The sequence below is a fragment of the Xenopus laevis genome, chromosome 1S (assembly GCF_017654675.1).
Source record: "Xenopus laevis strain J_2021 chromosome 1S, Xenopus_laevis_v10.1, whole genome shotgun sequence".
Lineage (NCBI taxonomy): Eukaryota > Metazoa > Chordata > Amphibia > Anura > Pipidae > Xenopus > Xenopus laevis.
The window spans coordinates 61,314,052-61,330,354 of NC_054372.1; the positions used below are offsets into that span (position 1 = coordinate 61,314,052).

At 39.6% G+C, this 16,303-nt stretch overlaps 1 protein-coding gene across 1 annotated transcript in view; it reads right to left on the reverse strand.

The window, feature by feature from the left end:
• Positions 1–3,219, reverse strand: part of tet2.S (tet methylcytosine dioxygenase 2 S homeolog) — a 49,009-nt gene extending 45,790 nt beyond the window's left edge. Inside the window, exon 1 of the mRNA XM_041579664.1 lies at positions 3,089–3,219. The gene's annotated coding sequence lies outside the window, so the exon portion shown is untranslated. The remainder of the gene's footprint in view (positions 1–3,088) is intronic.
• Positions 3,220–16,303: the final 13,084 nt, after the last annotated feature.

Genomic DNA, 16,303 nt, shown 5'->3' on the forward strand with positions numbered 1-16,303 from the left:
TTTCCTAAACTTCAACATCAATGCTCTAGCTTTACCCCACTATGGTGTAACCCCTATTTAAAGCAGCTAGAGTTAATTCCAGACCCTCAGCTTTGGGCAAGATATAACATAAAATACCTGTCTAATGTCATAGCAGATGGTAAACTTCTTGGTTTTCAAGCTCTGAAGGAAATGTATACCTTGCCGAATACTATGTTCTTCAGATATCTGCAATTAAGACATGCTTTTATAACTCAGTTTCGGAGTGAATCTGTAGACATTACACTGACTGGCTTGGAGACTGGGATACATAAGCAGGTGTTAGGCAAGCCATTATCATATTTTTATGCACAATTGCAGGATGCTAGGAGTATCCCACTTAATAAACTTCGAACAAAATGGCAAAGTGACATCCCTGAGCTAACACAGGAAAACTGGGATGAATCCCTTAATTTCATCTTTGAGGGAGTGATTAGCAGTAAAGACAGAATGACACAAATCAATTACCTGCATAGAGTGTACTTTACCCCACATCGTCTGCATACAATAAATCCGGCCCTTAGCTCGGAGTGCCCCAGATGTCAGCACTCGCCTGCGGATTTTTTCCATATGGTGTGGGTCTGCCCTGTGATCCAAACGTACTGGAGGGCAGTTGTGCAACTCATTACAGCAAAAACTGATATCTTTGTTCCATTTGAGCCCAGAGTACTTTTATTGAGTCAGGTAGAAGATGTATCTCCGAGGAGGGCACACTGTTCACTAATCTCTATACTCTGTATGTATGCTAAAAAATTGATTGCGCTAAACTGGAAATCTAGGGGGGGTCCCAGGGTTCATGACTGGGAGCAGCTAGTGGACAAATCTTTACCAATGTACAAACTTACATATATGAAAAGGGGCTGCCCTGAGAAATTTGATAAGGTGTGGGGTTTGTGGATTGAACAGGACCCTGAGCTAGTCCCACCTTGACTCACTAACTGAACACACTGTGTTCCCAATGTCCTCTGCCTGTATAATAAAATTCAGGGGCAGCTGACAATGTCACGGGACCGTCTGCTGACTTACTATTTTTTCATTGGGGGAATATTAACAAGTATTGTGGATATTATCACGTGACTATCGGGTGGGTTAGGAACAGATTTATATTGTTTTAACGGTGACAAGTTTGGAAGGAATAAAGGTTGTTGTAAGGTTATGGATACACTGTGATTACCTAGGAATGCTGAGATAGAACTGTAGTATAATGACATTCAAGGTTATGATAAGGATCCGAAGAATCTCACAGACACCATGTTTTTGCTTTTGTTGTTTAAGTTTTAATTTTAAAACAAAAATGTTTACATGATACAAATAGTATGGAACAAACATTGTATTTATGTCTGATGTGTTCACTGACTGTACAATAAGTTTCAATAAAAAGAATTGTTAAAAAAAAGTATGTGGTCTCTAAAGGCCAGTAACGGAACTAGGTGGGGGCGGGCCCTGGTGCGGGCTGTGCAGCCGGGCCCCCCCCACCCTCGTCCGTGCGCATTTACTTTACGGCTGCAGCCAGCACGCGATCTGCCGGGAGGGGCCCTGGCCCAGTTGCACCCCCTGCTCCCCCAGTAGTTACGCCACTGCTAAAGGCCCCAAAATGAAGACACTCAATGTGAGCTAATTAATCAACAGATTTACTGCATTTTAAGTGGAGTAAAACTGCAAAGAAGTTCACCCAAGACAGCCATATATTTTTGGAAAGTACACATTCCCCCCAAATCCAAAATGGTTCTAATTTCTTTATACTGTTATAAAACAATCAAACTGCAAAGCTTTCCTACAGTTGGCAATTTTTAGATCAACAGTGAAAGGTTTGAAATCAATAGACCTAAGGTATATTATTATTATATTTTGTCAATTATATTAACATAAAAATCCCATGCAGTGATACGAGGTGTTGCTTCTGCAATAGTTTGCAAACAATGCATTTAAAATAATGGTTAGCACTGATTTCTTTTATTCAGTATTTAATGCTTCTCAGAAATTATCCTGGAGTCATCTCTGAAATATATAGGGCGCTAATGAATAAAGGCTATAACTTATCAACACGGTTAAATATTATCAGACTGGGCATCCTAGGGACCACTTGAAAACCTGACATCTTGGAACAACTAGTACATAAGACTTAATATTATAGGTGTTCTATAGGGTTATGGTGGAAATAAGAACTGCCTTTGGCTGGGAGTTATTCTGGTGATTTTGTAAGGCTGGTTCAAACCTGCCACTTACTCACCCCAGCAACTAAGGTTGCAGAATTATAAGGGTCATTTACGGATACTCCCTTTTACTGATCATTTCACCAAAAAATCTGGTGAAAAGCCCAGAGAGTGGCGCTCGTGGTAGAGTCCTGCGCAGGTTCATTTTTTGGAACCCGGTAACCCGACCTGTACCCTCAACATGCAATCCGCAACCTGGACCCCCAACACGCATTCTTAACCGCTTGGACCCGCAAGTACCTTATCTGCAACCCGCTGACCATCAAGAATCAGGAAGTGCTGTCATTGTAAACCGGAAGTGCCATCATTGGAAGTAGGCGTGATCAGAAAAAAAGGAGTAAACCAGGAAGTGCTCCCATTGTAAACTGGAAGTGACATCATCGGAAGTAAACGTGTTTAGAAAAAAGGAGTAAAAATCGCTATTGAGAATAACCGCGGCCCGACCCGCAAAACCGCTGACCTGCGTCTATACCTGCACCCGGAACTTCTACTCGCAGGGTACCGCAGGTTTTTGCAGGTAACCCGCGGGTACCCAACCCGCTATAGGACTCTAGCTGGTGGGTAAAAAGATACCTTGTCCTTACCACTTGCCATAGAGCAGGCAGCCTGTGTCTGCGGTCGTGACGACTGTCACACACTAACTTGCATATCTGACGTTAAAGGGTGTGGATGCCTACGTGCTGCATTGTATTTACTTTGTGGGGGGGAACACAGGTCTCAGCTCTTACTTTTTTAGAGCAGAATCTGTGGCAATTGTCTTACATGTAGGGTAGGTTGTAAAGTGAAAAATCATAATCATAATAAAGTGAATTTATAACAATTTTAGAAAAAAAATATCAGAAAGGAAACCTATTTACCTATCCATTTTAACATCTTTGGACAGTTATAAAACAGGAGCATACACATTTTCAGTGGTCCATCTCAGAAAAATATTTTCTTATCCTCTGCATGGATCAGGATGGTTGTGAATATACTGTGAACCCAGAATATGACCTACAACAAGAAGAAAAAAAAATATGAAACAAATCTAACGTGTAGGAAGTGCCTCATGACTTTAAATGCAATATTAATACCCCATGGCTAGAGGAAGAAATCTCAATAAATTAGTTGTTGGACATACTGGGCTGGGATTATAGAGAGGTAATACAGAGTACAGAGAAAAAACGGTTTAACGTTTAATATACAAGGCAAAAGAAACTACAGTTAAGAGCAAATGAGCAAATGATAATCTAGGGGAGAGCAAGTACTACAGATCTGTTATCCAGAATGCTTGGGACCTAGGTTTTCCGAATAATGGTTCTTTCTGTACTTTGGATCTTCATACCTTAAGTCTACTAGAAAATCATGTAAATATTAATTAAACCCAATAGGCTGGTTTTGTTTCCAAAAAGTATTAATTATATTTTAGTTTGGATCAAGTACAACTTACAGTTTTATTATTGCAGAGAAAAAAGGAAATCATTTAAAAAAATCTGAACTACTTGATTATAATGGAGTGTATTGGAGTCAGCCTTTCCGTAATTTGGAACTTTTTGGATAATGGGTTTCCAGATAATGGATCCCATACCTTTACTATCAATTTTTTGAGAACATCACAGATAAATAAACTATAGTTGTATTGCAATGAATTAATCTAAAACATATCTAGGACTACTTACGATTAGTTAGTCAGTAACATGGTAACAAATAAGAAAAGATTCCCAGCTGGAAACCAACAAATTACACTATCCCATACAAAGGTAAGCAAAGGTATTTTATTCCTAAAACTAAAGCTGGTCATACATTGAAAGATCTGCTCATTTGGCAAGGTCACCAAACAAGCGAGCTTTCCAGATATGTGATATTGGGCTGATCACAACAACAAGAAGACAGGCCATCAGAACAAGAACTATATCAACCTGCCTGACTGATAATCGGATTGATCTTCTGCTAGATATTGGTCAGACAGTGCCTTTGGAGGGCACATGCAAGGACAGATTAGTTGTCTACTCTGAAGGGGCCAAATCAGCAGTTAAAATCTTCCTGTGTATGTCCACCTCTAGACTTGGCTTTTACTGAATTTAAAAAATAAAACATCAGTAAGTTAGAATCAGATATGCAATCTCCATTAACAAGCAATGACAGTAGAATGGGTCATATTGAAGAACTAATTTAATTTTAAAGTGACACCATTTGTGGAGGCCACCATTGACAAATCAACATCTTACTAGAGTTGCCATGAGATGTAATGACGGTTATGTGCATTTTTGTGTGCAACCCTTTGGCTTTCAGAATTTATTTTTATTTCTTTCCAAATATAAATATAGAGATCAACATAGCATAAACACAAAACATGCTTTACTATGTCTAGGAGAGCCTCCAGGCTATGGGCGCAGCTACTCATCACCATCTGTTGGCTGAACTAAGTACTGCAACATTTGAGAATAAAGCCTGGTTTTGGACTCACACTCTTTCCTACTTGAGCCACAACTTTTCAACAGGCCCTCAAAAGCATGGGCAAACAGACTAATAGAACACCAGTGTGTGTGGGGGGGACACTCTAACCTAGGTACAGAGGAGCAACACATATCATTTAATCGTAAAATTTTAATCTGCATCTGACGTCCATCTGTTGTCTATCTACTTGTAAACAAGTGTGGAAATTATAAGGATAACATGCATCATAACTCCATTAACTCCAAAATCTACAGCTCTAGTAGCAATGCCACTATATCCTACACTGATTATATCCTACAACAATGAATAAGAAACTGCATGTTGACCTCTTATATAATACTGAGCATATAATCAGGCCACAGTTCAGCAACAACATGCCATAATTTATACTGTACGTATTATGGAGCACATTAATTTCAATGCTGTATGCAGAGTCTCAAAAATAAAAGAGACTGATGTATTATTTACAGTTTATGAACTGGTATCCCATTAAATAACCCAACCAAAGTACCATTAATATAGGCAAAGCCTGCCTTCCCCTTATTGTCATGTGACTCTACGTGCTATATAGCATTTAGGCTTATTGCCTTCCCAAACTGTTGGTTTTTAAGCAAACACTATTACATACATTAAAGATAAAAACTCAATAAATTAAATACAATTATTCCTTTTTTCATGATCTCACTTTACACCCAGAGTCCTAAAATAGGTCTGTTTGATTAAAGGAAGCAATGTATAATATATAAGGCTGCACATACATGCTTTTAGAAATGAATACAATACTTGGCATTAGGCATCTGGGAGAAAGGCTGACCAGTCAGCAATGACAATGCCTGCACATACAGTATGTAGATACAGGCTGTTTATAATGACATTGTGCCTGATCTTTTGTACTGCGCAGCACTTCCCAAGATGGTTTGTGAAGCATCTGTTAGCTGCCCTTTACCACGACACCCTTATTATCAAAACGAGGCTTCGAATAGCAATTTTAGCTCATTAATCCAGAGACAAAAAGCTGCAGTTTAGAAATAAAAAAGCAATAGAATATAAATGGTAGAAATCCGAGTGTTGAAAAGATAGCTCACTGAATTTTTCTTCCCCGAAGACTTGTGAATCCATCAGAAAAATGATATAAATACATGCATTACCTTTCTTTGGTGACTCTGATCCAGCATACGGGGGGGAAAGTAGCCATTGTCCATGCTGTTCTCCTCTTGCACAAGTGGCTCACTATACAGGACATCTCCTTATTGCTGTGTGAGCACCCTACGCCTGCTTGTGCCAGATATCAGGCTATGGAAGCAAGCAGGGCTGCAACTGGGGCTAGCACAGGCTGCAGTCACATTCTCATGAAACGTTGCACAGCCAGAAAATGTCGCCTTAATTAGTGTTTCGGGGAACAGACATCTCGGACTCCTATGTGAATAACTTTGACATTAGTGCTTATATATATATATACAGTATAATATTGGAGTCTCTGTATTTATAGCCTGCATACACTCATTTCAAAGCCATAGCTGTAGTGCTTATATGTTATGTATGTTATGGTTAGTCACATAATTAGTGCAGGTTTTTCTTACATGAAGCACTGTATAACTTCCAAGAGCTACTGAAGTAAATTAACCATTTAAGAATCATCTTTTACTTAATACAATACATGATATCAATTAAAACTGCAAGCAGGAAACAGACCTCTATATGTTCTTAAAAGTCACTGAAGGAATATTACAGACTATTCAAATGCTAGGACAGGCATGGCAGCTGAACCTCATCATTATTATTATTATATACTGTATTAAATACTATATGAAGGCCCTGCTTTTCTGGGTTGTCTGGTTCAAAACCACATGCTTGGGTTTCACTGCTTTGAAACCTGGACAATTCTCCACACTGGAATAGCCAATCACTTTTTACAACATACCGACTGCCTGCCAATATACATCACCTTTCCGCCCCCTGATGTCATCACCCTGCCCATGTCGCATCATTATTCCACTCCTTTGACAAAAAAAAAAGTTTAAAGGTGGCATCCCTAAACAGATGCACTAATTTTCAAAACTTTGTGTTCTTAAGGAAGAATGAAAGCCATATTATGTGTTTTTATATGGCCCACCCCTGAAAGAGCCCCCTCCTGAACTGCATCTAATGTTCCTGAAGTTACCAAATGTGAAAATCTATACCCCCAAAATGAATATTATAAATGTATAAAGAATCTTACCAAACTGGTATATATATTTCAATAAGTATTGCTCTTTTACATTTTCTTGCCTTGAACCAATTTTTCATGATGGTCTCTGTGCTGCCTCAGAGATCACCTGACCAGAAATACTGCAGCTCTAACTGTAACAGGAAGATGTGTGGAAGCAAAAGACAGAGCTCTGTTAATTGGCTCATGTGACCTAACATGCATGGTTTGTTTGTGTGCACCGTGAATCCCAGGATCCCAGGGGGCGGCCCTTATTTTTTAAAATGATAATTTTCTATTTATGATTACCCAATGGCACATACTTCTAAAAAACGTATATTATTATGAAATGGTTTATTTACATGAGCAGGGGTTTGCATATAAGCTGTTTTATGCAATATATTTTTATACAGACCTACATTGTTCGGGGGTATAGTTTTCCTTCTCGTGTGATTGCACCACATTGTGATAATTCAACTTGCTCATGTAGGGCCCCTATACATATATACAGAATGTATACCCAATTAGAAGTAATAAAGTTTTACAAATTCTGAAGCATTACCTGTAGACACCAGAAATATAAAATACACCAGAAAATGAAATAAATTAAAGTGATGCAGGGCAGCAGTTTATTATTCGTGCCCTCTAGTGATGTGCGGGTCGGGATTTCCCTGACCTGCACCGCCCTCCCTCCACCCGCGCCCGCCCGCGCCCGACTTCCTGGTTCCATTTATAGACCCGTGCCGACCCACCATGCCGATGTCACAAAAGGGGCGAGCAGGCACAGCATCTATAAAAGAAGAACCCGGAAGACTGCATTTGGTGATGGCAGGTGAGGAGAGCAGGAGAAGAGCTCAACCGGCGAAGAAGAGTGCAAGGTCAGCCCGAACCCCCGGTTATCAGGCCGGCCTGCACATCACTAGTGCCCTACCCTGTCATCCCCAGGATACAATGTCCTGGGAAGAGATTATTTCTGGAAAAAAATCTATTCACCTACTTATAGCATGAACCCCTGCTCACTTAAGGCCAATGGCAGACTCTGTTATCTCCGTCAACACTGATTCAGCCCCTTTATCACTGAAGTGTGCATTTTCTAGCTGAAATCTACCCTATGTGCACGGTGAAAGTAGATGGTGTTCCTGTCAATACTTACACAAATGGGAAAGTAGGGGGCTGGTTTATCCATTGCTGGAGAAAACTCCTCACCTGAGCTTAGCAGAAGTGGAAATCAATGCACAAGGGTAGAAGTCTCCATCACTGCTCAAGGGATCAGTAGAAGTAACTCTGTGTAGCTGATATTGGTTTCTGAGGATGACACAGGCACAAGATTGACAGAAGTGTTATTATCCCTTTAATTTATCCAAGGGTTGCGATTATCTGTCGCAACTTTTAACAGCTTGCTACATCCATCAGTCCTATCCACTACATCTGCCACTTCAGGGCATGTTATTTTCGAGATAAAACCACGAAACACCCCATTCTCTCAGCTTGCCTCTTACCTTGCATTCACTGAAATAGGGGATTGTCTCCTTTCTCATTTGTAACTTCCATCTTACCACTTGCTTTCTTGCAATTACTGCTCCTCTCTGCCAATCCTTCCACTGGCTACCTGTCATGCACAGAATTCACTTCAAAATTCCAGTATAAAATTGCACAGCACTTAACATTGTCACATCTCTTTACATCACCTTTTATATTAAAAAGCACGCCACCAGATGTAACCTTTGTTTTGCATTTGACCTCTGTCTCTGCTGTGCTGCAACCTGCTCATTGTTATAGTCTAAAAATGGACATACCCTTCCAGATCTGGGCCTAGGGATCTGCTACATGTCCGGTATTTACATAGGCTGTCTAATTCAAAATGGTCTGAAACCCGGGCACGACTTTCCCCTGGCTGCCATCTTAGCCCCTGATGTCACTGATCATTTACCAAAACATCATCACCTCACCTCAAAAGTCACTGATGCCACCAGCTCCACCCCCATCCGAATCATTGAGGATTGAAATGTTGTGCCTGATTTGACCTCCCAAGTGCAGGGCCAAATCTGGCTGATCCAGTTGTTGTATAGGTGACAACAGCTGACTTGGGCACCTGACAAAAGCCCCAAGCTCATTGTTTCCTCTACTTCAATTTTTTATTTCAAAACATTGTTTTCAACCAATTTTGAAAAAGATAGTTATATATTGAAGTTGAATTATATAATGAGCAGATTTGTGGTCTATATGAGATTAGCATGCTTTTGTTTTTTGTAAGGAACATACAAATTTCCTATAAAACAATGCCCAGGAAAGTATCAAATTCATCACTTCAGTGCTGTGAAGAACTGTCCTACCCAGTCTTAAATCTATTTTGCTGTGTTATTTTTGCTTGCAGAGCCTAGTAAACGCAACACATGAATGCACGTAAAACCAGAAACAGGGGGGCATCCATTGCCTGGTATCCAGCAAAAGCCGTCGCTGTATTGCTAAATGAGAATACACACTAGAACCCCATTTTACATTTTCAGGGGACCATCAAAATATATTGTAAAATCTAGTTAAATCGGGTTAATGAAATACTGTATGTATTATAATTTTGGTGGGACCACAAAAATGGGGTAAAATGAGGGAATACTTAAAGGGATGGTTCGGCTTTACATTAACTATTAGAAAGGCTAATTTTAAGCAATTGAACAGCTTTTGATGCCGTTTTTTTTTACATTGAAGTTTCCCTTTTACTTAAAGGGGAACTATGGTAAAAATGAAAATTTAATATGAGCTTCATCATACTGAAATAATAGACTTTCTAAGTACAATCAATAAAAATATTCTGCATTGTTTCTGAAATAATCAAGTTTATGTTCATTATCCCTCTCTCATCATCTGTTTCTCTTTATTCTGTCTTCATGCAGCAGTTGGGTGCCAGGTAGTCATTGACAGTTAGATCCAATATATCTTATAGGGGGCTTCCTTTCCTAGCAGATGTATAAGAGCAAATTGTTTCTCTACGTCATACTAAGGGCTGACCTGAATTAGAATTTTTGCCATGATTCAATTTTTTTTTGCCCAAAAATAAAAACTCAGAAATTCAAATTATATTTTCAAAAACTCGTATGTCTGGTATTTATCAAGCAAAAAAAAAAAATCAAAAACATCAAAATGTTTGGTAAATAAGCCCATAAAAGTTAACTCAAGTTGAACAATCCTTTCAAAATCAGGTGATGTAATAAGGTTTCACTGTATTTGTTTCTCAAACATCTCAGCTTTGATTATATAGTTTAATAAACTATTAGCTTACAACCAAAATTTAAAAAGTTTATTTTTATCAATCGAATCAGTGTTATGAGCACATTAATATGTTGAAAGTAAAATTATGCAGGCTTTTGTAAGGGTTAAAGGAAAACTATACCCCCCAAACAATGTAGGTCTCTATAAAAAGATATTGCATAAAACAGCTCATGTGTAAAACCCTGCTTTATGTTAATAAACCATTTTCATAATAATATACTTTTCTAGTATGTGCCATTGGGTAATCATAAATAGTAAATTGCCATTTTAAAAAATAAGGGCCACCCCCTGGGATCGTACGATTCACTGTGCACACAAACATACCAACAAACCATACTTGTTAGATCACATGAGCTAATTAACAGACAGAGTTCTGTCTTCTGCTTCCACACTTCTTCCTGTTACAGTTAGAGCTGCAGTATTTCTGGTCAGGTGATCTCTGAGGCAGCACACAGACCTTCGCGAAATGGTGGCTCAAGGCAAGAGATATAAAAGGACAATATTTACTTAAATATATAAACCAGATTGTTAAGATTCTTTAATATAACATCAAAAATAGATAGCAGCACTCCCATATCAAAATAAAACTGCCTTTATTTCAGAATTACATCTGGAACAGCAACGTTTCGGACCTCCTGGTCCTTTTTCAAGCTGACAAAGTATAAAATTGCAAAATGTAACTTCCTTAAATACCCACATTAACAATGCTCCCTAGTGGTTATGACTAATACAATGTATCAAAATAGTGTGTTTGAAGCTTTATAAGAACAAAATACACTTACGTCATTAAATACAATATTGAAGTTCACTTATTTGTAACATAAAGACTAACTTAGCTTTTGTTGCTTCAATAGTATCTAGTAATCACTAGAAGATAAGCAAAGTAATTTATCATATTAAATTCAGCTTAAAAAGTTTAAAATGCCATATTTATAACAGAGGATATAGTTCATATTCCTTATTCAGACCACCGGGCATCAGGGTACCAAGCTTTCTAATCCAATTTGCCTCACATTTTAATAGTTGTTTAACCCTGTCACCTCCTCTCCTAGGTCTGGGAACCTGTTGTAAAATTTGGAACTGCAGTTGGGAAATAGAGTGTCCCGCATCTATAAAATGACATGCTACAGGATTTTGTTGTACCTTTCTCTTTATATCAGATTTGTGTTCTCCTATTCTTTCTTTAGCCTGTCTAGTATTTTGACCGATGTACATCAGGAGGCATGGACTAGAAATGTTGACAGGCATGTATAGTACCCTTTGATCTTAAATGTAGTACCCCTATGTGGGTGATATATAGTATCACCCTTAATGCAACTATTGCAATGCTTACAAGCAAGGCACGGATAAGTACCATTCCTTGTACCACAGAGTGTGCCCTGTCTCAACATCTTCCCTGCTCCAACATCTGCTTGCACTAATTTATCCGTAAGGAATTGTGCCCTCTTAAATGACAATAAAGGTGGGTTTTGAAAAACAGGTATACCATGGCAAGCAACGTTTAAGATGTCCCAATGCCTATTATTTTTCCAACATCTTTAGACAGAACATTATAACAGTTTACAAAAGCTAATCTATCTCCTTTTTTTGGTATTTTCTTTACTGTCTGGGACATTATTTCCCCTTTGTATCTCTCTAATGCCTTCTTGGGATAGCCCATAGCAGTTAGTTTATCTTCCATTTCATCCAGCCTATTTTCTAAAGCACTATTTTCAGATGCTATCCTCTTAACAAGTGCAAACTGAGATTTTGGTACAGATCTTTTTACATGGGCTGGATGGAATGAAGAATACAACAAGAGTGTTTTTATCCGTGGGCTATACATAATAATCAGTTGCTAGTTTGCCATCATTTTTATAAACCTACACATCCAGAAAATTAATCCTTTGTAAATCAACATGTGATGTAAATTTTAAAGAGCTTGAATATTCATTTAGCTCAATAAAAAATGCATCAAGGGTCATATGTGGCCCCTCCCAGAGCATAAAGACATCATCAATGTAGCGAAACCAACACTTACAATGTTGTAAAAACTTCAAATTTCGATACACAAAGATATTCACATAATTAGGGGCCACATTTGACCCCATTGCTGTGCCACAGCATTGCTCATAAAATTCATCCTGAAACATAAAGTCATTTTTCCCCAGAATTATTCTAAGAAGCATGATGACTAACCGTTTTTGTGCCCCACCCAACATGTATCATTATGTAGACACTGTTCAACTGCCTCTATTCCACCTTAAGATTATTTAATATGCCACTTAATATGATGTAAACTGTTGCTTAAGTATTCATTTTGGGGTTATAGTTTTCCTTTAAGCTGAGAGTAACTAGGAAAATGATACACAGGGATACGGAGGTGACGTGATTTGGGAGATGACCCCCTTAATCATAAGCTTCACGCAGCTCACATGAGAGAATTTACTCTTTGCAGAGCTCCCAGTTATGGAACATAGAAGGAAGGCAGGGACAAGAAGGACAAAGCCAATCTTCATACGCTTCTCCCTCTCACACTCCCTTCCCCAATTTCCATAAAGGAAATTCCTCTCTTTGCCCCATGTATCAGTAATCATCGGGCAAAAATGGGAGGCATGTGGTAGAAATTAGTCTCCCTGGCGCAGTAGGCAGTTCGAGTGTAGGCTTGGCATCACGTGGTCTTTAAAGTTGCACAGATGAATCCTACAGAGTACCTTGAAGCTGGCTACACACTGACAAAAAATATTTAAATTCCATCATTGGCAAGTAGGAAAATATCTCTATATTTTCCCAAAAAAAATAGTAAAATGTTTCTCAAAACTACATTGTTTACACAAATAATATTTCTCATTGTTTCTCTGGCAAGTGCACACTTTATGCAGATGACAGTTTAGGTTTCAGAAGTAAATTATATGCAAAACAGCAAAAAAATCTATTTTAAATGTAAATAAAAACATCTATTAAATGAACACTTATTTAATAGATATATTTCATATGCGCTTTATTTAAGATACTTTGAAGTTCAAGTTTTTTGTTTCATCGCATTCAACAGAGAATAATGCTAGGCTGTGGAGTATCTCTTGAAGCATGTTCGACCTTAGATATGTCTTGATCTGTTTTAGTTTGGAAAAAATTCTCTTTCTCCTGATGAAACTGTTATTGGCATTATCAAAAATATGCGGAGAACAATACAAAAATCTGGAAATGCAGTAGCTCTTTCATTTACAAAAAGGAATTTTCAAAGATTTTCAAAGGCTTTCCAAAGAGTGAAGATGGAAGTATTAGCTTGTTCATTTCTTCAACCAGTATACATACTTCTAAATCTGCTAACTTTACAGACTTGACAACTTTATTTGACAACTTTATTTTCCTCAATGAGTTGGACATGTGTAAGTGCAATTTCCAAATCTGCAGTATGTTTTTTTTAATTCTTTCTTTGACATTTCTTGAAATGTACTCACAAAACTAAACAAATCAATATGCCTTTTGAGCTGCTTAAAGCGTGGCTCCAGAGGCTGCATAACTGTCTAATACTTGGCTAAAACGGTTTACCTGGTAAGCTTTTTTGGGATCAGTAATGCAATCATCAGCGGATTCATAATTGAAGTGTCTTTTTCTCTGTCTTAAGCATTGCGTTTGGAATTACTTAGTAATACTTCCAATTCATTTGCAAGCTCATTTTCACCCATCAAGACTTGTTCAAAGTAAGTCTCTATAGTTTAGCCAGCCAGAGCTAAGACAGAAATACCCGTGGTAAGATCTACTGTCATGCTCTGCAACTGTTACGGCAGGCACCCGATACCAGAACAAATGCCAAGCACCCTGGTCTCGGCTCGGCTTCACCAGTAGTGTGACCACCGTTGAGCTTCGGGAGGAGCCCTCAACTTACTTGGGTGCCACCTGGACTTAACGAGGGGTGGAGGGGAGGCGAGATGTTCTGGCTGGCGAAGGGGCACGGCTGTTTAGTCTTTAGGCCGAAGGTCACGGTACAAAAGGTCAAGGCAAGCGGATGGTCAGACAGGCTGGGTCGAGGCAGGCAGATAGCAAGAATCGTCAAACAGGCAAAAAGGGTCAAAACCGGGTGATCAATCAAGGGGTTAAACTGAAGAGTAGTCATAAGCAGGCAAGGTCAGGATCCAGAAATCAGAATAGTCAAAATAGCCAGGCAGGGGTCAAAACAGGAATCAGACAGGTTCAGAAGGAGTCAGACAAATAGCACAAGGCTCAGGAGCACCAGGAATACAATCCTATCACGGGCACAGAATTAAACTAGAGATCCCTTTAAATATTATTTGAATTTCGCGCCACGTGATGAAGTCAGCGCGCATGCGCATAAAACACAGGAAGACGCGCGTGCGCCCTAACTGACCGGCGCCTGAAGAGCAACAGATCGGTGCGGCGGGTGTCCCTGCCGAGGGGGCGGCAGGCGTCCCTGCCGTCCCCCCCACTAGACCACCAGGGTAAGATTTTCTCACATTACCCCCCTCTCTGGGGGGGCCACTGGACCCCCAGGCTTACCGGGAAACTTAGCATGGAATTTCTCCCTAAGACGGTCAGCCTTGATGTCATCAATTGAGACCCAAGAGTTCTCCTCAGGACCGAAGCCCTTCCACCTAGTAAGATATTGAAGCTTACCACGCACAAGGGGGGAATCGAGGAACTCTTGGATCTCATATTCAGGCTGACCTTCAACCAACACTGGGGGAGGAACAGACAAATGACGAACATTAGTGGCAGGTTTTAAAAGAGAAACATGGAAGGAATTGGAAATTTTAAAATTAGCGGGTAATCGAAGACGTACAGAGGATGGATTGATTATTGCAATGATGGGGTATGGACCAATGAACCTGGGACCCAATTTAGGAGAGGGAACCTTCAGCTTGATGTTCTTTGTAGACAACCATAATAAGTCCCCCACCTTGTACTGGGGTGCTTCCCTACGGGATTAATCAGCAGCTCTTTTCTGAGCTAGGGAAGCTGTGGACAAGGAATTATGCACCCGAGACCAAATTTCAGAAAATTTAACGACAGAGGAATTGGCAGAGGGTACAGGGAAACTAGAGCCAGAAAAAGAAAATGCTTTGGGATGTAACCCATTGAAAATAAAGAAGGGAGACTCTCCTGAGGAGGAATGGGTAGCATTATTGTATGTGAATTCTGCCCAGGGTAATAGTTCGGACCATGTAGACTGATTATCGGACACATAGCATCTAAGATATTGTTCAAGGGACTGGTTTACCCTTTCGGTTTGACCATTCGTTTGGGGGTGATAGGCAGAGGAAAAAGACAATTCAGTTCCAACCAGAGAACAGAAAGCACGCCAAAATTTTGAAACAAACTGAACCCCCCTGTCAGAAACAATATTTTCAGGAAAACCATGAAACTTAAAAACATGAATAGGTCAGCTAGGGTTTTAGCAGAAGGGAGATGTGGAAGAGGAATAAAATGAGCCATTTTACTGAACCTATCGACCACCACCCAAATCACAGTCTTACCCTGAGAAGGAGGCAACTCAACAATAAAATCCATGGAAATGTGGGACCAAGGTTTCTCTGGGATGGGTAAGGGATTTAACAGACCCTGGGACAGATGATGAGATGACTTAGACCTTTGACAGACTGGACAGGAGTTGACAAAAATTTTTGTATCCCGTTTGAAAGAAGGCCACCAAACATGACGGGACAATAGAGAAACAGTCTTAGTAACTCCCAGGTGCCCCGTCATTTTAGAATCATGAACCTCCTTCAAAACTTGCTCCCTAAACTCCTCAGGAACAAACCATCTCCCAGGGGGAGTATCGGTAGGAGCAGATGTTTGTAAAGGAAGTAACAAGGAGGAAAGGTCGGATTCTAAAGTGGCTAAAATTAATTCTTTGGGGATGGTGGGAGTACACTCACTAGAGTCGGAGGGGAAAGATTCAAAACTCCTAGATAGTGCATCCGCCTTGGTATTTTTGGAACCAGGCCTGAAAGTTAAAACAAAATTAAACCTTGAGCAGAATAAGGCCCACCTGGCTTGCCTAGAATTTAGGCGATTAGCAGACTCAATATAAAGTAAATTCTTATGATCAGTATAGACCGTCACCACATGTTTTACACCCTCTAGGAGATGCCGCCATTCCTCAAAGGTCAATTTGACAGCCAACAATTCCCTGTTCCCTATGTCGTAATTTACCTCTGCAGGTAAAAACTTCTTAGAGAAGAAG